At 39.1% G+C, this 24,678-nt stretch overlaps 1 protein-coding gene and 2 pseudogenes across 7 annotated transcripts in view; 2 read left to right on the forward strand and 1 right to left on the reverse strand.

Annotated features, from left to right (window-relative positions):
• Positions 1-24,678, forward strand: part of ATP7A (ATPase copper transporting alpha) — a 175,315-nt gene that overhangs the window by 48,133 nt on the left and 102,504 nt on the right. The window lies entirely within an intron of this gene.
• LOC100391446 (large ribosomal subunit protein eL15 pseudogene) lies at positions 7,293-7,941 on the reverse strand (annotated as a pseudogene).
• LOC103790285 (renal cancer differentiation gene 1 protein pseudogene) lies at positions 7,919-23,703 on the forward strand (annotated as a pseudogene).

A 24,678-nucleotide genomic window follows, 5' to 3' on the forward strand; every position in this document is an offset into this window, starting at 1 on the left:
CATCCTTTATTCTCTGTTATTTCCTGTAAATTGGAAGTTAACCCTAAAGGCTTAATTAGATACAGATTAAAGATTTTTGTTGAGGTTGGGTATGGTGGCTCACCCCGTCTTGTCAGCCTAGCAATTTGGGAGGCCAAGGCAGGTGGATCACTTGAGCTCAGGAATTTGAGACCAGCCTGGACAACATGGCGAAGTCCCATCTCTACTAAAAATACAAAAATTAGCTGGGGCTGAGGTAGGAGGATCACTTGAACCCAGGAGGTCGAGGCTGCAGTGAGCCAAGATGGTGCCACTGCACCGTAGCCTGGGAGACAAACATCATGGGGGGCAGAGACAGGGAAGATTTTTCATGAGAATATTTCATAGATGGTACACAGAGGGTATGTAATGCCTGGTTGTCCCCATTATTAATGAGCCTATTGATCACTGAATGGAGGTAGACTTTGCTCCATTAATTTTCATCTTGCCATCAAGAGAAAATTAGAGTATCTGGCAAAGATCTCAGAATGTTAGTAGTTACCCACCGAATCTGGCCATCTGACCAAGAAGAAATCACTTCCCTGCTTTCAGCTTTCTCATCTCACAGGAGAATTGAGAGGTTATCTATCCATTCATTCAATTGACCATGCACCCAACAGAAAACTCTTTATTGAGCAACTGTATTGGTGCGCTCTCTCTTTCACTCTCTTATGCTCTTGCACTCTTTCTTTCCATTGTGGTTTTCTCCCTTAATTTACATTTGGAAGGTTTGGAATAGAAGATTTTCATCCCAGTAAGAGGGTGAAAAGTAGAGGCATATATCAGTGCTGCAGCCTTCCTTGTTATCTGCTACTAGTTAGGAGTCCCTATGGAGACTCACAAAAGTGATTATTTTGGAGTCTGTGTTTGGCCAAGTATATGTGACTTGGGCCCATGCCGTTAATCTCTGCCTTTTTACTGTACAGTAATAATACTTATTGTATAATTATAAGTAACATTTATTTAGCAATAACTACTGCTAGGTACTACATATATATTTTTACCTAGTTAATAATAGGCATAGTTTCCTTCTTAAGTTTTCCTGAGATTTCATGCAATTTCATTGGTCTGAAATGTATTATAAATTATTTCATTCTTCTGTGGGAAGCATTTATTTTAAATGCTTTAGGTGGGTTGAGGGCAGATACTTGAATAGGTAACTTCTAATGATAATTCAGTTCCTCTGATATTATTTTCTAAAGTAGATATAACAAATTGTTCAGGATGATAGAATAATATGTTCCTAATGATAGACAATGGAGACTCAGAAGGGTGAGGGGGACTGAGGGGGATGGACAATGAGAATTTATTTAATGGGTACAGTGTATGTTATTCAGATGATGGATACTCTAAAAGCCCTGACTTGACCAATACACAATCTATGCATGTAACAAAATTGCACTTGTGCTCCATAAATTTGTACAAAAAAGAATAATATGTTCCTAGATTCTAGATATTGCCCACATCATCTTAACTAGTCAGTCCACTTTGTTGTAATAATTGTGGACTGTATTGCTTTATTATTACTTGGCTATTAATTTACAGTGCTGAAATGATAATATTGTATCTACTCCTTTAGTATATTCTTACTACTTTTAGGAGAAAGTTTTGAGAAATTTGTTTAAATCTGAATGTTACGTTTATGAAGAACTAGTGTAAAGGAAATTCCATTTTTTAATATCCACTCTAAAAAATTTCATTTCCTTTTTTATATCTACTCTAAAAATAAGCATATGATGAGCCAAGAACATCCACTAATGACTAGTTGTTACATTCTTTTATCATGATCCCTTTGAACTAATTCCAAGTTATTGTACTAACCTATTAAGCTGATTGTTCATGAAATAGGAATCAAAGCCAAGTATTTCACATTTAAAGTATATATTACGACCAGTTCTTGCCAGAAAATCAGAAGACATGGGAAATAAGAAAAATTATAAGAATACATTATAAATGAAATAAAATTACAAGGAAATGACTGATAATGAAATGTATCTTTCCATTTATTCATAGTTAATTTTGATTCTCCAATTCTTCATTGAAATTTCTGCAATAAAAAAATAAGTGTGTTACCACTTCACATCCATTAGGATGGCTATTACAAACAACAACAACAACAACAACAACAAAAAACTCAGAAAATATCAAGGATTGGCGAGGATGTGGAGAAACTGGAACTCTTGTGCATTGTTGATAAAATGTAAAATGGTCCAGTCATGGTGGAAAACAGTATGGTGGTTCCTAAAAATATTAAATATAGAATTACCACATGATCCAGCAGTTCCACTTTTGGATGTATAACCAAAACAATTCAAAGTAGAGATTTGAACAGATATTTGTATGCCAGTGTTCATTGCGGCATTATTCACAGTAGTCTAAAGGTAGTAGCAGCCCAAATGTCCATCAACAAATGAATGAATAAATACATTGTGGTATGGATGTGTGTGTGTGTGTGTGTGTGTGTGTGTGTGTGCGTATGAGAGAATATTAGTCAGCTTTACAAAGGAATGAAATTCTGACACATGATCCTACATTGGTAAACCTTGACTGTGTTATGCTAAATGAAATAAGCTAGCCACAATAGGACAAATATATGAGTTTACCTATATGGAGTACCTAGAGTAGTCAAAATCAGAGAGATATAAAGTAGTACAGTGGTTACCAGGGTCTGAGGGTGAGGAAGATAGGGAGTTATTTTTTAATAGGTACAGAGTTTTAATTTGGGAAGATGAAAAAGTTCTGAAGATAGATGGTGGTGATGGTTGCACAACAATGTGCATGTACTTAATTCCACTAAATTGTATAGACAAAAATGATTAAAATGGTAAATCTTGTATTACGGTAAATGGTAAATCTTGTATTTTACCACAATTTTTTTTTGAGACGGAGTTTCACTCTTGTTGCCCGAGCTGGAGTGTAATGACATGATCTCGGCTCACTACAACTTCCGCTTCCTGGGTTCAAGCAATTCTCCTGCCTCAGCCTCCCAATTAGCTGGGATTACAGGCATGTGCCACCATGCTCAGGTAATTTTTTGTATTTTTAGTAGAAATTGGGCTGCACCATGTTAGCCAGGCTGGTCTTGAACTGCTGACCTCAGGTGATCTGCCTGCCTCAGCCTCTCAAAGTACTAGGATTACAGGCGTGAGCCACCGTGCCTGGCCATTTTACCACAATGTAAAAAGTATTTTTAAAAAAGTGTCTGCCTTTCTCAGAAAATATTCATTTTGCTATAGCCCATACATACTTTGAGAGAAAAGATAAATATTGTATAAAATTGTGTGTGATGAAAATCATTTCTGACTTCCACTGAGTATTCTGAATGGCAGCAACTTAAAGAATAGCCATATCCATTTATAATAGGATATTGCATCCATGGCTTTATAGTGCAAACAATGGGGAAAATTCAGTGATGGGAAGAACAAAATGGAAGTCGGTAGTTTTTCTTCTTTGTTCTGTGATATAGTCCAGACTCTTCCCTCACAGACAATGGAAACATGGTAGAAACTCTCTACTATGGTTGGTCAGTTGAAGAAGGGAATCATAAAAATTATGTAAATAAGCCAGGTGCAGTGGCTCATGCCTATAATCCTAGCACTTTGGGAGGCTGAGGTGGGAGGATTGAAAGGTCAGGAGTTTGAGACCAGCTTGGCCAGCATGGTGAAACCCTGTCTCTATTTTTAAAAAATTATGTAAACATAGCTTAGTCATTTAAAAAATCTAAAATGTGGATTCATTTGTTCTCCAATATTTATTTTTATTTTTGGAGACAGAGTCTCTCATTGTTGCCTAGGCTGGAGTGCAGTGGCATGATCTTGGCTCACTGCAACCTCTGCCTCCTGCATTCAAGCAGTTTTCCTGCCTCAAGCCTCCCAAGCAGCTGACCACAGACACATGCTGCCACACCCAGCTAATTGTTCGTATTTTAGTAGAGATGGGGTTTTACCCTATTCCCAGACTGGTCTTGAACTCCTGAGCTCAGGAAATCCACCCACCTTGGCTTCCCAAAGTGCTAGGATTACAGGTGTGAGCCACTGCGCCCTGCTTTATTCTCCAATATTTATATGTAGGGCCACTACCTTTTCTTTGCATATGGTTCCTTTGGAATTCTTCCGTTCCTTCCTTGTATAAACCACACCCATATTGCTTCCTTCCAGATTTCTAGCTTCTAGTTTGGTTTTATTAAAATAGAGAACAAATTTAAGAGATGAGAATTCTTTTAGGTTTTTATGATTACCCCCCAATCTATTTTAGCTGTACTTTGCTACTCACCTTATCGAACATTCCTAATGCATTCAATTTTGTTTTCATAGAAAGAACAACTCTCCTTTTTGCTGTTATTTAATCAGAGTACATAATATTTGATTAAATCACTTGGCCATGAGAAGTTCAGTGGACATAAACAGCTTGAGAGCAAGCACAGCTTAATCTCTATATGCCAACAATTCTGGTGGGAACAAGGAGGGTGCATCTAAGTACTAAGCATGCTGTGGGCATCTGAATATTTTATTGATAGAAAAGAGACCATCAGTTAACCCATTGGAGGTTGGTTAAGAGGACTTTTAGTGGAATAAAATTTGCTTTCTCAATGTATCCTAACATTTTTCTTGTCTGAAAATGGAGATCTACATCATTGTTTTTAATGGCCACATGGTATTTATTATACACGCATTAGGCTGGGTTCTTGCTTGCAGACAACATAAAGCAGTTCTGACTCTCTTAACCAGAAATAGGAATTTATTGGTTATGCCATTGGATTGCTTATAGAGACAACAGAAGTCGATCAGCGTCAACCAGGCTTGGAAAATGGGCAGGAACAGAATGAGACTAAAACAGGCCAAGGACAAGCCCCATGAAGTCTAGTGAGGACCTCTTCACTGGCACTGGCTTTCTCAGGACTTTTGCCACTGCCATTGTTGGCATCTTGACTGTGTTGCTGCCTTTGCTGAAAATGATCTTGATCTGTCCTTGCGTATTCATGTTACTTTCTCATGATTCAAAATCCTGTGCAGAAGCATCTGACTATCCAAATCCAGAATCACTCAGCAGCATCTCAGCTTCAAGGGAACAGGGAAAAGGCATATCTGTCTCCTCCCTTCTCCCTTCCTCCCGCAACTCACACACTTTGGCTTTAATAATGGGAGCCAGGGTTGTACTGTTTATTTCCAAGATGCTCGAGGTGGGGGCATTTTCTTGACATGGGATGTGTGTTTGAATGCTGGCTAGCCAAACATAAGACAGCTATTACACTGTGATGCACTAGAGTTTATTTAATTAATATCCTATTGTAGAAAATTTAGATTGTTTCAATTTTTGTTCTGTTTTAAGCCACATAGTAATGGACACGTGAGCAGTCTGCTAGGTGGAATAGGTATCTTAGCTGTTTTAATTACTTAATTTTAATTTTTAAGTTGCTTATAAACATCTGTGTTCAGTTTTGGTATAGACATGTTTTCAACTCTTTTGTGTCAATACCAAGGAGTGCAATTGCTAGATTGTATAGTAAATTATATTTAGTTTTATAAGTAACTGCCCAATTGTCTTTCAAAGCGGCTGTACTATTTTGCATTTCCACCAGCATTAAATGAGAATTCCTATTGCCCCACATCCTCTTCAGCATTTGGCATTGTCAGCGTCTGGATTTTGGCCATTCTGCTAATAATAGGTATGTGGTAATGTGTCATCATTGTTTTAATTTGCATTTCTCTGATGACATATGATGTGGGGCATCTTTTCATATGCTTGTATATTATCTGTTTATCTTCTTTGGTAAGGTGTCTGTAAAGGTCCTTAGCCCATATCATCAGGTTGTTTTCTTAGCACAAGACTTTTTAATAATTAAAACTTTTAAAGACTTTAATGTCTGGCTGGGTAATTAGCATTTAGCATCATTATTTTTTAGTAATGATACTTATAAAATTAATGGGATACTTGAAATGTTTGGCTAAACTAAGTTGTCCTTTTCAGCCTCACCAAACTTTTATTTTTTTTTGTAGTTTATTCTGAACAAGTCACAACAAATATAAAATAAATGTTTTTTCTTATTAAGAACTTATTTTATATTTGTAGCTGGGACTACAGGCATGTGCCACCATGCTCAGCTAATTTTTGTATTTTTTGTGGAGACACAGTTTCACTATGTTTCCTAGGCTGGTCTTGAACTCCTGGGCTCAAGCAATCTACCCACCTTGTCTTCCCAAAGTGCTGAGATTACCCATGTGAGCCACCATGTCTAGCCTGTTTTTTCAACTTATTCTACATAAGTGGTTAAATACTGACAGTTATTTTAGTTTTCATAGGCACTTAATGATTTTGCATTTGTAGGTTTTGGCACTATGTTGTCTTAGAAGTAAAATTGTAAGATGGATTTTTCCCTATGAAAGAAGCAATAACATTACAGGCAGTTCTTGATTTAGACATAGATTGTGTCTGACAAGTTAAATCAGGTGATTTCAAAATAATTTTTTTTTCTTTTTAATATTTTTATATTTGGGGGTATATGTGGTTGTTATATGGTTGTTACATATGTAACCAAGTGATTGTTTTGATGAGGGAGAAAAGGTATTTCAGTTCCCAAATAGTCTTCATAGACTCTAAGATTCCTGTACCAAGACCATATTTAACACATAACATTGTTGAAAAGTAGCTGACTCAGCTGCAATTTCAAATAGTTGCATTCTATTTCCTCCTACCTTCCTGAGATAATGATAGCTGCCTTGCAAGAAAAGTTTTACACACACACTAAAAACATGTTTCTACCTTTTATCTATTATTGACATGGCAGCAGTTGCTCAGCCCCTGTTGGAAAGGCACATAGATACATTAGGCATATTTCTCACTTTTGGGGAACCTGTCTTTACCTGTATTTATTGCAGGGTATCAGTATTATTCAAGCATTCTCTCCACACCACTCTCACCTTTGGCTGGTTTTACTTTATGCCTTTTGCAAATATTGCTGTGTTAAGTTAATCTTTTGAGGTTCTTGTTAGCTTTGGACTCCAGCCTGAATTGGCTGTATGAACATAGATAAGTTTCAGCTTTAGCTTCCTTAATTTTAAAAGGAGATTATGATCCTACTTATGTAGCAGGATTGTTGTGAGATGCATGCAGTGCTATAACAATCTGAAGTATCTCTATTGTTATCATAGGACAACTTATTTGTAGTGTAGAGATGCTATGACTAGCCTAGGAGTCACAAAAATGGCCAGGCAGTACATTGCCTTTTTTTGTCCTAAATTGTTTATTAGGTATGAATTTTACAAACTTTACTTATATTAGCAGTAACAGTGAAGCTGGAGAGTATTGCACCTTCTCCAAGCTGTCCGGCGAGAACCACCAATAGTGTAGTGGAACTTATGGCCCTTTCCAAGGCCACGGCTCTTTTGGCCTGCAGATGTCAGCCCACACATCTCTGTGTGCTTGTGGACTGGTTTGGTGATCCACTGGGTGTCAGGATTTCTTCTGATAGCTTTTTGGAATGGATCAATGAGAATAATCTCAAAAAATTTCTATGTGGAATCTTCAACCCAATGAGAATTCAGGACTCTTAGAGCCCAACAGTGGTATCCAGCTTGCTCCTCTGCAACAGACTGAAGGCTTCGAGCAAACTTTAGCTGGTTAACATCATGATGGACAGGCTTGCCGTAAGTTGCACTCTTAGGAACTGGACGTTTTCAGCCACCATGGCGAACACTAATCCTATGTATAATGGTAACCTTGCTTGGCCTTGTAACCCAGTTGGTGTGCTTTATCAGGCTAGATGGGGTGGGGAGTCCTGTGGAGAGCAGAGAGCTGGCAATATTGCCAGCAGCAGACCCTCAGAAGAAAGCACATGACACCAGACTGCTTCTTTCTCCATAGCTCCTGGATGTACTTGTATGCACCCATCTTGGCTTACCTGATGGCTGCCGCCAGAAGGAAAAGTGTACGTTGCCTTTTTAATTTGAATGTTCTGTTCTTTTTTGACCTTATTAATGTGTAAGTATTGCTACCTAATCTTTTAGGAATGGTCAAATGAAAAGAACCGTTATTTTATTTTATTTCCCAAGACAGAGTCTCACTCTGTCACCCAGGCTGGAGTGCAGTGGTGTGATTTCAGCTCACTGCAACCTCCACCTCCCGGGTTCAAGCGGTTCTCCTACCTCAGCATCCTGAGTAGCAGGGATTACAGGTGTGTGCCACCATACCCGACTAATTTTTGTGTTTTTAGTAGAGACGGTTTCACCATGTTGGCCTGGCTGGTCTCAAACTCATGACCTCGTGACCTGCCCACCTCATCCTGTCAAAGTGCTGGGATTACAGGTGTGAGCCACCACATCCAGCAAGCACTGTTATTTTAAAAACATACACCTGTCTACTCCAGCTGTTTCATCTGGAATCTTAGTCCTCTGTTTATATAATCCTGGTTGTTTGATGAAAGAAATTAGACAGTATTTTGGAAACAGGTTAAGTAGTAAGGTTGATTTTCATTTTAAAGGTTTATACAATTTAGAAAAAGGAGATGCATTATATAAAATAATGGAGAAGCTAATGCTTTCCTCTTTTGTTTTCATTTTAGAGGTGGTAGTGATTTTAAATAAAAGTAAATAAGTAGGAAAAAATTAATTGATCTGGAAATATGTTATAGATACCTTGAAGGCCACTAGTTGAATGTTATTTGCATAGCTAGAAATCATCTATTTATTTAATAAAATAGGCATGTTTTATAGCCTTGGTATAAATAAAATGGGTTATTTAGGCTGTTTATTTATGTGTGGTGGAACATATATATCATTGGTTTTACTTATTGAATTATTTCAGTTTCAGTAACTTTTCTTTTAATTTCTGCATACTTCCTATATTTTTTTTTCATTTCCCATTAAAATGTGCTAGCTTTATGAGATGAAATAATTTAGGCCTACAAAGAGTATAGGGAGTCCTATAACATACCTGTATATTCACTACCCAACCTAAGAAGTTAAACATGAAATATATAGTTGCATTTCCCTTTTGTGCTCCTCTCCAGTCACTCCTCTCTCCACCTCAATCTCTTGAATTTGCCGTTTATCATGTCTGTGCACATATTTATATTTTTACTATATCACAACTATATATGTGTGCATACAAAAACAATGTGTTTTTAAACCTTTTTGTCCTTTTTCTGGATATAATGTCAACATTTTATTTCATTTTTTATCTATGAACATTGTTTTATTTTATCTTGCATATTTTTAAAATGTATTAGATGGTGTCAAACTATCACAAGTTTTCATATTTATGGGGTACAGTTTGATGTTTTGAAACATCTACATGTTGTACAATGATCAAATCAGGGTATTTAGCATATCTATCACCTCATACATTTATCATTTTTTTGTGATGAGAACATTCAAAAGTCTCTCATCTAGCTATTTTGTAATGTACAATACCTTACTATTAACCATCCGCACCCTACTGTGCAATAAAAACACCAGAACTTATTCCTTCTAAATGTGACTTAGTACCCATTTACCAATTTCTTTCCCTCCTTCCCTCTCCAGTCTCTATAACCACTGTTCTACTCTTTGACATCAACTTTTTTCTTTTTCGAGTTCCACATGAGCAAGATCATGTGGTATTTGTCTTTCTGTGTCTGGCTTATTTCACTTAACATGATGTCTTTCAGTTCCATTCATGTTTTTACAGATGGCAGAATTTTATTCTTTTTTATGGCTGAATAGTATTATATATATATCTATACACCACATTTTGTTTATCCATTTATCCATTGTTGGACATGGATTGATTCCATATTTTGGCTATTGTAAATAGTGCTGCAATAAACATGATGATGCAGTTAATCTCTTCAACATACTAATTTCATTTCCTTTCAATAAATAGTAGTGGGATTGCTGGATCATATGGTAGTTTAATTTTTACTTTTTTGAGGAATCACTATACTGTTTCTTATAGAGGCTATACTAATTTACAATCCCACCAACTGTGTATAACTGTTCCCTTTTCTCCATATCATCACCACCCCCTTTTCTTTTGTTATTTTGATAATGATCATTCTAATTGGAGTGAGTAGATATCTCCTTGTGGTTTTGATTTGCATTTTCCTGGTGGTCAGTGGTATGGATTGGATCTGTGTCCTGGCCAGATCTCATGTGGAAATGTAATCCCCAGTGTTGGAGGTGGAGCCTAGTGGGAAGTGTTTGGAACATGGGGGCATATCCCTCATGAATGGCTTAGCACCATCCCCTTGGTAATGAGTGAGTTAACATGAGATCTGGTTGTTTAAAAGTGTGTGGTTCCTCCTGTTCTCTCTCTCTTGCTCCCACATCACCTTCCATCATGAACAAAAGCTTCCTGAGGCTTAACTGGAAGCTGATCAGATACCGACACCATACTTACACAGCTTGCAGAACTGTGAGTCAATAAAACCTCTTTTCTTTATTAGTTATCCAATCCCAGGTATTTCTTTCTTCTTCTTTTTTTTTAAAATTGACACAGGGTCTTGCTCTTTCACCTAGGCTGGAGTGCAGTGGCCTGATCACAGCTCAATGCAGTCTTGACCTCCTGGGCTTAAGTGATCCTCCCACCTCAGCCTCCCAGGTAGCCAGGAATACAGGTGTGTGCCAACAAACCTGGCTAATTTTTGTATTTTTTATAGAGACTGAGTTTTGCCATGTTGCTCAGGCTTGTCTCAAACTCCAGAGGGCTCAAGCATTCTGCCTGCTTTAGCATCCCAAAGTGGTGAGATTATAGGTGTGAGCCACTGTGTCTGGCCAGGTATTTCTTTATAGCAATACAAGAGCGGCCTAACACAATTAGTGATATTGAGTGTTTTTTCATGTACTTGTTGGCTATTTGTTTGTCTTCTTTTGAGAAATATCTATTAAAGTCTATTGCCTATTTTTTAGTCAGGTTACTTTGTTGTTGCTAAGTTCTTTATATATTCTGGATATTAACCCCTTGATAAATGTATAGTTTGTAAATATTTTCTTCCGTTCTGTAGATTATCTCTTCACTTTGTTAATTGTTTCCTTTGCTGTGCAAAAGCTTTTCAGTTTTATGTAATCTCATTTGTCTACTTTTGCTTTTGTTGTCTGTGCTTTTGTGGTCCATTCAAAAATTCCTTACTAAGCCCAATGTTGTAAAGCATTTCCTGTATGTTTTCTTCTTGTAGTTTCATAGTTTCAGATTTTATATTTAAGCATTCAATCCACTTTGAGTAGATTTTTATATATGGTGAGAGGTAGGGGTCTAGTCTCATTCTTCTGCATGTGGCTATTCAGTTTTCTCAGCACCATTTATTGAAGAGAGCTGTATGTGTTTGATATGGTTTGGATGTTTGTCCCTTCCAAATCTCATGTTGAAATGTGATTCCCAGTGTTGGAGATGGGAATTGTGGGAGGTGATTGGATCATGGGGGAAGATGGTTTGGCATCATATCCTTGGCGATAAGTGAGATCTGGTGGGTTTTCTTTTGTTGTCTCTTACAGGAAGGAGAAATCTGGTTTAAAATATTCTGGGAGCTCCCCCTTTTCTCTCTTGCTCATTCTCTCACCATGTGACATGCTGGAGTTCCTTTGCCTCCGCCATAATTGTAAACTTCCTGAGACTCTCATATGAAGCAGATGCCAGCACTATGCTTTTGTACAGTCTGTATAACCATGAGCCCAAATAAATTCTCTTTTTTGAATTGCCCAGTCTCAGGTATTTCCTTATAGCAATGCAAAAATGGACTAACAGTGTTCTTAGCACTTTTTTTTTTTGAAAATCAGATGGCTGCAGGTACATGAATTTATTTTAGGGCTCTATTCTGTTCCATTGTCTGTATACCTGTTTTTATACCAATACTATGCTGTTTTGATTACTATAGCCTTGTAATGTATTTTGAAGTCAGGTAGTGTGATGCCTCCAGCTTTTTTCTTTTTGCTTCATATTGCTTTGGCCTTTTGGAGACTTTTGTCATTCCATATGAATTTTAGGGTAGTTTTTTCCTACATGAAGACTCTCATTGATATTTTTATAGGGATTGCATTAAATATGTAGATCACTTTGGGTAGTATGGCCATTTTAACAATATTCCAATCCATGAACATGGGATAGCCTTTCATTTGTTTGTGTCTTTTTTTTTTTTTTTCAATTTTTTATTGGATTATAGGTTTTGGGGTACATGAGCAGAGCATGCAAGACAGTTGCATAGGTACACACATGGCAGTGTGCTTTGCTTTTCTTCTCCCCTTCACCCACATTTGGCATTTCTCCCCAGGCTATCCCTCCCCACCTCCCCCTCCCACTGGCCCTCCCCTTTTCCCCCCAATAGACCCCAGTGTTTAGTACTCCCCTTTCTGTGTCCATGTGTTCTCATTTTTCATCACCCACCTATGAGTGAGAATATGCGGTGTTTCATTTTCTGCTCTTGTGTCAGTTTGCTGAGGATGATGTTTTCCAGATTCATCCATGTCCCTACAAACGACACGAACTCATCATTTCTGATTGCTGCATAATATTCCATGGTGTATATGGGCCACATTTTTCCAATCCAGTCTATTATCAATGGGCATTAGGGTTGATTCCAGGTCTTTGCTATTGTAAACAGTGCTGCAATGAACATTCGTGTACATGTGTCCTTATAGTAGAACGATTTATAGTCTTTTGGATATATACCCAGTAATGGGATTGCTGGGTCAAATGGAATTTCTATTTCTAAGGCCTTGAGGAATCGCCACACTGTCTTCCACAATGGTTGAACTAATTTACACTCCCACCAACAGTGTAAAAGTGTTCCTTTTTCTCCACATCCTCTCCAGCATCTGTTGTCTCCAGATTTTTTAATGATCGCCATTCTAACTGGCGTGAGATGGTATCTCAATGTGGTTTTGATTTGCATCTCTCTGATGACCAGTGACGATGAGCATTTTTTCATATGATTGTTGGCCTCATATATGTCTTCTTTCGTAAAGTATCTGTTCATATCCTTTGCCCACTTTTGAATGGGCTTGTTTGTTTTTTTCCTGTAAATCTGCTTGAGTTGTTTGTAAATTCTGGATATCAGCCCTTTGTCAGATGGGTAGACTGCGAAAATTTTTTCCCATTCTGTTGGTTGCCGATCCACTCTAGTGACTGTTTCTTTTGCCGTGCAGAAGCTGTGGAGTTTCATTAGGTCCCATTTGTCTATTTTGGCTTTTGTTCCCAATGCTCTTGGTGTTTTGTTCATGAAGTCCTTGCCTACTCCTATGTCCTGGATAGTTTTGCCTAGATTTCCTTCTAGGGTTTTTATGGTGCCAGGTCTTATGTTTAAGTCTTTAATCCATCTGGAGTTAATTTTAGTGTAAGGTGTCAGGAAGGGGTCCAGTTTCTGCTTTCTGCACATGGCTAGCCAGTTTTCCCAACACCATTAATTAAATAGGGAATCCTTTCCCCATTGCTTGTTTTTGTCAGGTTTATCAAAGATTGTATGGTTGTAGATATGTTGTGTTGCCTCCGATGCCTCTGTTTTGTTCCATTGGTCTATATCTCTGTTTTGGTACCAGTACCATGCTGTTTTGATTACTGTAGCCTTGTAGTATAGTTTGAAATCCGGTAGTGTGATGCCCCCCGCTGTGTTCTTTTTGCTTAGAATTGACTTGGCTATGCGGGCTCTCTTTTGGTTCCATATGAAGTTCATGGTGGTTTTTTCCAGTTCTGTGAAGAAAGTCAATGGTAGCTTGATGGGGATAGCGTTGATTCTGTAAATTACTTTGGGCAGTATAGCCATTTTCACGATATTAATTCTTCCTAACCATGAACATGGAATGTTTCTCCATCTGTTTGTGTCCTCTCTGATTTCGTTGAGCAGTGGTTTGTAGTTCTCCTTGAAGAGGTCTCTTACGTTCCTTGTGAGTTGTATTCCAAGGTATTTTATTCTTTTTGTAGCAATTGCGAATGGCAGTTCGCTCTTGATTTGGCTTTCTTTAAGTCTGTTATTGGTGTAGACGAATGCTTGTGATTTTTGCACATTGATTTTATATCCTGAGACTTTGCTGAAGTTGTTTATCAGTTTCAGGAGTTTTTGGGCTGAGGCGATGGGGTCTTCTAGGTATACTATCATGTCGTCTGCAAATAGAGACAATTTGGCTTCCACCTTTCCTATTTGAATACCCTTTATTTCTTTTTCTTGCCTGATTGCTCTGGCTAGAACTTCCAGTACTATATTGAATAGGAGTGGTGAGAGAGGGCATCCTTGTCTAGTACCAGATTTCAAAGGGAATGCTTCCAGTTTTTGCCCATTCAGTATGATATTGGCTGTTGGTTTGTCATAAATAGCTTTTATTACTTTGAGATACGTTCCATCGATACCGAGTTTATTGAGGGTTTTTAGCATAAAGGGCTGTTGAATTTTGTCAAATGCCTTCTCTGCGTCAATTGAGATAATCATGTGGTTTTTGTTTTTGGTTCTGTTTATGTGGTGAATTACGTTGATAGACTTGCGTATGTTGAACCAGCCTTGCATCCCTGGGATGAATCCTACTTGATCATGATGAATAAGTTTTTTGATTTGCTGTTGCAATCGGCTTGCCAATATTTTATTGAAGATTTTTGCATCTATGTTCATCATGGATATTGGCCTGAAGTTTTCTTTTCTCGTTGGGTCTCTGCCGGGTTTTGGTATCAGGATGATGTTGGTCTCATAAAATGATTTGGGAAGGATTCCCTCTTTTTGGATTGTTTGAAATAGTTTTAGAAGGAATGGTACCAGCTCCTCCTTGTGTGTCTGGTAGAATTCGGCTGTGAACCCATCTGGACCTGGGCTTTTTTTGTGAGGTAGGCTCTTAATTGCTGCCTCAACTTCAGACCTTGTTATTGGTCTATTCATAGTTTCAGCTTCCTCCTGGTTTAGGCTTGGGAGGACACAGGAGTCCAGGAATTTATCCATTTCTTCCCGGTTTCCTAGTTTATGTGCATAGAGTTGTTTGTAATATTCTCTGATGATGGTTTGAATTTCTGTGGAATCTGTGGTGATTTCCCCTTTATAATTTTTTATTGCATCTATTTGGTTGTTCTCTCTTTTCTTTTTAATCAATCTGGCTAGTGGTCTGTCTATTTTGTTGATCTTTTCAAAAAACCAGCTCTTGGCTTTATTGATTTTTTGAAGGGTTTTTCGTGTCTCAATCTCCTTCAGCTCAGCTCTGATCTTAGTAATTTCTTGTCTTCTGCTGGGTTTTGAGTTTTTTTGATCTTGCTCCTCTAGCTCTTTCAATTTTGACGATAGGGTGTCAATTTTGGATCTCTCCATTCTCCTCATATGGGCACTTATTGCTATATACTTTCCTCTAGAGACTGCTTTAAATGTGTCCCAGAGGTTCTGGCACGTTGTGTCTTCGTTCTCATTGGTTTCGAAGAACTTCTTTATTTCTGCCTTCATTTCGTTGTTTACCCAGTCAACATTCAAGAGCCAGTTGTTCAGTTTCCATGAAGCTGTGCGGTTCTGGGTCGGTTTCTGAATTCTGAGTTCTAACTTGATTGCACTATGGTCTGAGAGGCTGTTTGTTATGATTTCAGTTGTTTTGCATTTGTTGAGCAGTGCTTTACTTCCAATTATGTGGTCAATTTTAGAGTAGGTGTGATGTGGTGCTGAGAAGAATGTGTATGCTGTGGATTTGGGGTGGAGAGTTCTGTAAATGTCCACCAGGTTTGCTTGCTCGAGGTCTGAGTTCAAGCCCTGGGTATCCTTGTTGATTTTCTGTCTGGTTGATCTGTCTAGTATTGACAGTGGAGTGTTAAAGTCTCCCACTATTATTGTGTGGGAGTCTAAGTCCTTCTGTAAGTCATTAAGAACTTGCCTTATGTATCTGGGTGCTCCTGTGTTGGGTCCATATATGTTTAGGATGGTTAGCTCTTCTTGTTGTATCGATCCTTTTACCATTATGTAATGGCCTTCTTTGTCTCTTTTGATCTTTGTTGCTTTAAAGTCTATTTTATCAGAGATGAGAATTGCAACTCCTGCTTTTTTTTGCTTTCCATTAGCTTGGTAAATCTTCCTCCATCCCTTTATTTTGAGCCTTTGTGTATCCTTGCATGTGAGATGGGTTTCCTGTATACAGCACACTGATGGGTTTTGGATTTTTATCCAATTTGCCAGTCTGTGTCTTTTGATTGGTGCATTTAGTCCATTTACATTTAGGGTTAATATTGTTATGTGTGAATTTGATACTGCCATTTTGATGCTAAGTGGCTGTTTTGCCTGTTAGTTGTTGTAGATTCTTCATTATGTTGAAGCTCTTTAGCATTCAGTGTGATTTTGGAATGGCTGGTACTGGTTGATCCTTTCTATGTGTAGTGCCTCTTTTAGGAGCTCTTGTAAAGCAGGCCTGGTGGTGACAAAATCTCTGAGTACTTGCTTGTTCGCAAAGGATTTTATTCTTCCTTCACTTCTGAAGCTCAGTTTGGCTGGATATGAAATTCTGGGTTGAAAGTTCTTTTTTTTAAGAATGTTGAATATTGGCCCCCACTCTCTTCTGGCTTGTAGTATTTCTGCCGAGAGATCTGCTGTGAGTCTGATGGGCTTCCCTTTGTGGGTGACCCGACCTTTCTCTCTGGCTGCCCTTAGTATTCTCTCCTTTATTTCAACCCTGTTGAATCTGATGATTATGTGCCTTGGGGTTGCTCTTCTTGCGGAATATCTTTGTGGTGTTCTCTGTATTTCCTGCAATTGAGTGTTGGCTTGTCTTGCTAGGTGGGGGAAATTTTCCTGGATGATGTCCTGAAGAGTATTTTCCAGCTTGGATTCATTCTCTTCGTCCCCTTCTGGTACACCTATCAAACGTAGGTTAGGTCTTTTCACATAGTCCCACATTTCTTGGAGACTTTGTTCATTCCTTTTTGCGCTTTTTTCTCTGATCTTGGTTTCTCGTTTTATTTCATTGAGTTGGTCTTCGACTTCAGATATTCTTTCTTCTGCTTGGTCAATTCGGCTATTGAAACTTGCGTTTGCTTCGCGAAGTTCTCGTATTGTGTTTTTCAGCTCCTTTAATTCATTCATATTCCTCTCTAAGGTATCCATTCTTGTTATCATTTCCTCGAATCTTTTTTCAAATCTTTTTTCAAGGTTCTTAGTTTCTTTGCATTGATTTAATACATGATCTTTTAGCTCACAAAAGTTTCTCATTATCCATCTTCTGAAGTCTAATTCCGTCATTTCGTCACAGTCATTCTCCGTCCAGCTTTGTTCCCTTGCTGGTGAGGAGTCTTGGTCCTTTCTAGGAGGCGATGTGTTCTGGTTTCGGGTGTTTTCCTCTTTTTTGCGCTGGTTTCTTCCCATCTTTGTGGATTTGTCCGCTGGTCGTCTGCGTAGTTGCTGACTTTTCGTTTGGGTCTCTGAGTGGACACCCAGAATGTTGATGATGAAGTATTTCTGTTGCTTGGTTTTCCTTCTACCAGTCTAGCCCCTTCGCTGTACTACTGTTGAGGTCCGCTCCAGACCCTGCTTGTCTGGGGTGCACCTCTAGTAGCCGTGGCACAGCGAGGGATGCTACCAGTTTCTTTTTCTGCTCTCTTTGTCCCAGGATGATGCCTGCCTAATGACAGCCTTTTGGATATAGAGGGGTCAGGGAGCTGCTTGAGGAGACAGTTTGTACTTTATAGGGGTTTAATTGCTGAGCTGTGCACTCTGTTGTTCATTCAGGGCTGTTAGGCTGCTATGTTTGATTCTGCGGCAACACAGCTCATTAAACAACCCTTTTTTTTTCTCAAATGCTCTGTGTTGAGGGGTTTGGGCTTTATTTTTGGATGTCCGATCAGGTGTCCTGCCCAGCTCAAAGGCAGACTAGCCACTGTTTGGCTGCCGAGGCTCCGCCCTGCTGTTGTGTGATTCGCGCTGTTCCTGCCGGCTCTGCTGTGGTCTCCGCCACGCCCTGCGGCGGAGTCTCTTCGTTGTAGCGTGTTGCCTCAGCAACGGCAGGCTGCGTCAGCAGTGGGCGTGTATCTCAGTAGGGACAGGTTGCCTCGGCAACGGCTGGCTGCGTCAGCAGTGGGCGTGTATCTCAGTTGGGGCGGGTTGCCTCGGCAACGGCTGGCTGCCTCAGCAGTGGGCGTGTATATCAGTTGGGGCAGGTTGCCTCCGTAGTGGTGGACGCCCCTCCCCCACAGAGCGTCTCGGACCACCTGCCCGGGATAGTTTGAAATCGCGGTTTTGTTCGTCCCACTGGGTATCCCAAACGATCTGTCCCTGCAATCCCCTGGGCTGGGCTACTGTGCAAGTCTCGTTCAGTCTCAAGTCCAGCCCTCTCAAGTCTCAGGTTGCCGGTTCAACAAGGCACCCGGACAAGCGCGCCCTGTGGGGATTGCTGGGTAGGGCTGGCCGCCGCCGCCCCGGCTGCCGGCTTCGCCAGGCAGACCTACTGCCTGGCGTCCCGTGTCTTTTTATACTTGGGAGTTTCCCCGTTCTGTGGGCAACAAAGATCAGTCTGGAAATGCAGCACTGACTCACCGTTTGTGAATTCAACGCGGGCTCCAATCCTGGGTTGTTCTCACAGCGCCATCTTGAGTCCCCTCTCTGTTTGTGTCTTCTTTGAATTCTTTCATCAGTGATTTATAGTTATTTATTTATTTACTTACTTACTTATTTTGAGACAGAGTCTCACTCTATTACCGAGGCTGGAGTGCAATGGCAGGATCTCAGCTCACTGCAACTTCTGCCACCCAGGTTCAGGTGATTCTCCTGCCTCAGTCTCTCATGTAGCTGGGATTACAGGCTTGCACCACCATGACCAGCTAATTTTGTATTTTTAGTAGAGACGGAGTTTCACCATGTTGTCCAGGCTGGTCTCGAACTCCTGACCTCAGGTGATCTGCTCACCTTGGCCTCCCAAAGCACTGGAATTACAGGCATGAGCCGTCACACCTGTCCAATGTTGTACAGCTTTTAGTGTAGAGATCTTTCGCCTCCTTGGTTAAGTTTATTCCTAAGTATTTTTTTTAATTTTAATAGCAATTGTAAATGGAATTGTTTTTTGATTTTTTTTCAGGTGGTTTGCTATTAGCATATAGAAACAATACTGATTTTTTTAAGTTGGCTTTGTATCCTGTGACTTTACTGAATTCATTTTTTAGTTCTGCTTTTTAGTAGATTCTTTAGGGTTTTCTGTATGTAAGATCATGTTACCTTCAAACAGGGACAATATGACGTCCTTCTGAAACTTTTTTTTCTCAACTATGTTTATGGGATGTATCCTTGTTGCTACTCCTAGTTCTACCTCAGGGTTTCTCAGACTTAGTGCTATTGACATTTGGGGCCAGATAATTTTGTTGTGAGGGGCTTTCTTGTCCATTACAGGGTAATTGGCAATATCCATGGTCTCTATCCAGTAGATGCCAGTAGTAATCCTTTGCTGCACTCTTAGTTGTGACAACCATAAGTGTCTCCAGACATTGTGAATTGTCCTGTTGATGGTGACGTCACCCCTTCTCTCAGTGAGAATTGCAATTGTAGTTCATTCATTTTAACTTCTATATCGTTTCATTATAAATATACCACAACCAATTTTTAAATTTTCTTGTTGATGGACATCTAGATTGTTTCCAGAGTTTTAACTATTAGCAACACTATTGCAATGAGCATTTTTGTTCTTCTTTCCTTGTGTACATGTGTGAGACTCTGTCTATGATAGTATGCTTAGGAGAGAAAATGTTGAGTTTTAGTATATGCATATTCAGCTATCACAAAGCAGTTTCCATAATTGTACTAATTTACACTCTAACCAATGGAGCAAGAGAGATCCTGTTTCTCCACATTCTAACCAACACTTGTTATTGTCAGATTTTGAGATTTGTATCTACCTGGTGGAGGTGCATTATATTCATTGTGGTTTTAATTTGAATTTCCTTGATTACCACAAGGATCACAAATTATGCAGATAGAGTTGTATCCAAAAAAGAATTAAGGCTAGGCATGGTGGCTTATGCCTGTAATCTCTACACTTTGGGAGGCCGAGGTGGGTGGATGACTTGAGGTCAGGAGTTCAAGACGAAACTGGCCAACATGGTGAAACCCCATCTCTACTAAAAATACAAAAACTAGCCAGGCCTGGTGGCATGTGCTTTTAGTCCCAGCTACTCAGGAGGCTGAGGCAGGAGACTCACTTGAACCTGGGAGGTGGAGGTTGAAGTGAGCTGAGATTGCATCACTGCACTCCAGTCTGGGCAACAGAGTGAGACTCCATATCAAGAAAACAAAACAAAACAAATCAAATTAAAAAAAATTAAATCTTACTGCATGATAATTTATTGAGAATACAGGAGTCTTTCCCAAATTATAAGTATTAATTATTTTAGGGGAATTTTAGAATGATGTTTGAGCTTCTGTGACCAGCTTTAAGAAGTGGTTTTGACCAACAGAAAGGGAAAAAATTTTTGCAATCTACCCATCTGACAAAGGGCTAATAACCAGAATCTACAAAGAACTTAAACAAATTTAGAAGAAAAAAACAACCCTATCAAAAAGTGGGCAAAAGATTTGAACAGACACTTCTCAAAAGAAAACACTTATGCAGCCAACGAACATGAAAAAAAGCTTATCATCAGTGGTCATTAGAGAAATGCAAATCAAAACCACATTGAGATACCATCTCATGCCAGTTAAAATGGCAATCATTAAAAAATCAGGAGACAACAGATGCTGGAGAGGATGTGGAGAAATAGGAATGCTTTTACACTGTTGGTGGGAGTGCAAATTAGTTCAACCATTGTGGAAGAGAGTGTGGCGATTCCTCAGGGATCTAGAAATAGAAATACCATTTGGCCCAGCAATCCCATTACTGGGTATATACCCAAAGGATTATAAAACATTCAATTATAAAGACACATACACATATATGTTTATTGCGGCACTGTTTACAATAGCAAAGACTTGGAACCAACCCAAATGCTCATCAATGATAGACTGGATAAAGAAAATGTGGCACATATACACCATGGAATACTGTGCAGCTATAAAAAGGATGCATTCATGTCCTTTGCAGTGACATGGATGAAGCTGGAAACCATCATTCTCAGCAAACTGACACAAGAACAGAAAACCAAGCACCACATGTTGTTCTCACTCATAAGTGGATGTTGAACAGTGAGAACACATGGACTCAGGGAGGGGAACATCACACACTGGGGCCTGTTGGGGGATGGGAGGGCTAGGGGAAGGATAGCAAGGGGTGGGGGGATTGGGTAGAGATAACAGTAAGAGAAATGCCTAATGTAGAATAACAGGGCATGGATGCAGTAAACCACCATGGCACGTGTATACCTGTATAACAAACCTGCACGATCCGTACATGCACCCCAGAACTTAAAGTATAATTTTTTAAAAAGTGGTTTTCAACAATCAGACTTTATATGTGCCATGTTTTGTACTCAATTTCTGTAGTTTCTGTTTCCAAACCGGAGATGATCATCTAGTCATAATATTGTTCTTCCTCTTAGAAAATGATATTACTGATGGTGATTATGATCTGTGCTTAGGGAGTGGCTCAAAATACATTAATAACTTGAAATTATTTATCTCAGTGTTGTTGGATGCTCTTGTATGCCAAATTTGTCTCTTTGATACTGTGGTTTCCTGGAAGCCTACGTTTTTTTTTCCGTACCATATGAAACTGTTTATGATTTTAGTCTGTTTTCTGAGTCATTTTGCTAAATGCAATGGGATGTTACAAAAGATATTCCTGGTTTTGTACCTACCTTTAAGACATTTAAAATGAAAAAGATGGACATAACATATATAATGTAGTCAATTAGAGTTGTGTGTACATGTAGTAGAGTAGTGAGAGTGAGATGGAATTCTTCAGGTTTTGTGTGTAAAGTCCAATTTAAGTAGAGTTTTGAAAAAAAATGCAGGTGAATTATGAAAGCAGAAAGAAATATATATTCAAAGTTGATATTACTTAAATTAAGATATAGTGGGAAAAGAGGCTTTATTAATGTAATTTTTGTTTGTGTTCACACATTGTGGACTCCTCAATACCTACTCCCCGGGTGAATTATCCAGTGCCTCTCTGTCTAACTGGTCTCTATCAGTTTCTCAGTAAGCCTGAGAGATAGTCCAGTACTTTGGTCTGGAACATACCCCATAATGAAACTGTATTTCAATCTTACATTCTTAAACAGATAAACTAGCCCTCATCTACCAAAGGTGTTCTATTCTAAAAGTTTGTTGCCAATTCTGTTTGTTGAATTTGATGTTTTCCCATAAAACGATGTGGTCAACTTTGGTTATCTTGCTAGATCAGCCCTCAAAAGCCCCATTTGACCCATAGCCAAATGCTACAAGAAGAATAAGGAAGTGTCCTTTTTTAGGTTCAGGACCATCCTTAGATAAAATTTTGATAGGATCTGTTTGTTTTAGACATTCTTCTACTTCCTTTTTTATACCCTTGTATTGTTTCCCACTGACCCCTCTTGGGCCCCTAATACCTTCATGGTTGCCTTAAGTACTCCATCTTGGACTCTCCACAGGAACTCATCCTATTTGTCCTTTACTCCCAAACCTGCCTTTCCTGTCCAACCTGGGCTTTTGTTCTCTTGTAGTAACATACCTTATGTAGGTATTAAGAGATAAAATTCCAAGTATCAGCCCCCTAATTATCAAAAAAGTGTTTATATTTTAAAAAGAAGATACACTGGATGTTAAGACAACTGACCTTCAAAAAGTCACTTCATGGGGGAAAAGAGATATGGAAGGAGCTATTCTAGATTAAATGAGATAAAAGAGACATAATAACCAAATGCAATATGTGAACCTTGTGAGGGTCCTGAATAGTTAAATTGGACTTCTTCAGACTAGAAAACTTATATACAAAAGGACACTATCAAAAGAATGGAGGCTTTGGGTAAAAGCGGCTGAAAGATGGTTTGGCTGCTCTGGTTGGACTCTTCCATCCCAGTGAGACTGGAAAATAGGGTCTGCAGGCAGAAACATAAGGCTGATTCACACTTCAGCTATGACAGGAAATATCATAGAGCATAGACCAAGTAAATGACTTTGTAACTTTACTTCATCCTTCCCTTTTACATAGAGTGTACTCCAAGTAGAGGGTATTTAAACTCACAACAACTCTGTAAGAAGGCCTTTTCAGCCCCTGTGCTCAGGCCCGCTCCCACACTGTAGAGTGTACTTTCATTTCCAATAAATCCCTTCATTCCTTCCTTGCTTTGTTTGTGTGTTTTGTCCAATTTTTAAAATGCCAAGAACCTGGACACCCTCCACCATTAACACCAGCCTTTCCCTGTGGCTGACCCTGAGGAGTTAGGAGTTTCTTCACAGCCCTTCTTCCTCTCTCTTCTCCCTCATCTTTAGACTCCTTTTCAGCATCTTCCCTGGGCATTGCTGTGAGTTTAGCCTGGCCAGTTTTAAGCAGGAGCAGTGGCTGAACAGTAGACCTGCTGGAGGAAGTGGAGTTGCAGATCTGAGCCACCGCATTTTCATTATCCAAACTTCTTGCAGCCACATCTACAGTATCAGCTCAAGTGGAAGAGCTTGCCGTCAAATGTACGGAAAATGCACATTTCCTAAAACATGACAGGACCTTTTGAAAGAAGGCTGTGATTCTTGGCAACCTGACAATTGATTTATATGCTTAGTTGTTTGATACTGACTGTGTAATAATTCATACTTCCTCATATGTGATCATTTCACATGTGCCACATATACAGGATAATTTCTAGCAGTTATCTATATCCTCAGAGTGAAATTTTACTTGGTTCTCTTGACTTTTGTATAAGCAGAATACTGATACTATTTTTGATGTTGACCAGTACTTGTTTATTCTTACTTTCTGCCCTTCAAACTTTCTTATTTATGTATTTGTGCGTTTATTTATTTATTTATTTATTTTTGTTTTTTGAGATGCAGTGCCACTCTTGTTGCCTAAGCTGGAGTGCAATGGCACGATCTTGGCTCACTACAACCTCCACCTCCTGGGTTCTAGCAGTTTTCCTGTCTCAGCCTCCCTAGTAGCTGGGATTACAGGCGCCTGCTACCACACCAAGCTAATTTTTTATTTTGTATTTTTAGTAGAGACGGGGTTTCACTATGTTGGCCAGGTTGGTCTTGAAGTCCTGACCTCAGGTGATCCACCTGCCTCAGCTTCCCAAAGTGCTGGGATTACAGGTGTGAGCCACCATGCCTGGCTGCCCTTCAAACTTTCATAGAATCCTTTATGAAATTTAATTTTATTAGTAGATAGTTAATATTAATTGTGCCATGGTGCTACCAGTAGCAAATTAGGTGGACCATTATTTGTTGTGCAACAAGATGCCAACCATGGTAGAGTCTGAAGTTAAGCTTCATCTTAGGGACCAAGGGAGGTAACTTTAAGATTGCCAAAGGTAGTTCCAGCTCCACTAAGCTAAGTTCTCCAGAGCAAATGATTGTCTTATTAACTTCAATACTCCTGCACCTAAAACAGTGTCATACAGCACTCACTAAATATTTATTGAATAAAAGAGGTGACTAACATAATAAAAAGGTTTTTTTCTTCCTATATTTAGCATGAAGACTATTTAGAGATACAACTATTTTTCTTTAATTTTTATTTTTATTGCATTTTAGGTTTTGGGGTACATGTGCAGAACATGCAAGATAGTTGCATAGGTACACACATGGCAGTGTGTTCTGCCTTCCTCCCCTTCACCCATATTTGGCATTTCTCCCCAGGCTATCCC

This window comes from Callithrix jacchus, chromosome X, assembly GCF_049354715.1.
Source record: "Callithrix jacchus isolate 240 chromosome X, calJac240_pri, whole genome shotgun sequence".
NCBI lineage: Eukaryota > Metazoa > Chordata > Mammalia > Primates > Cebidae > Callithrix > Callithrix jacchus.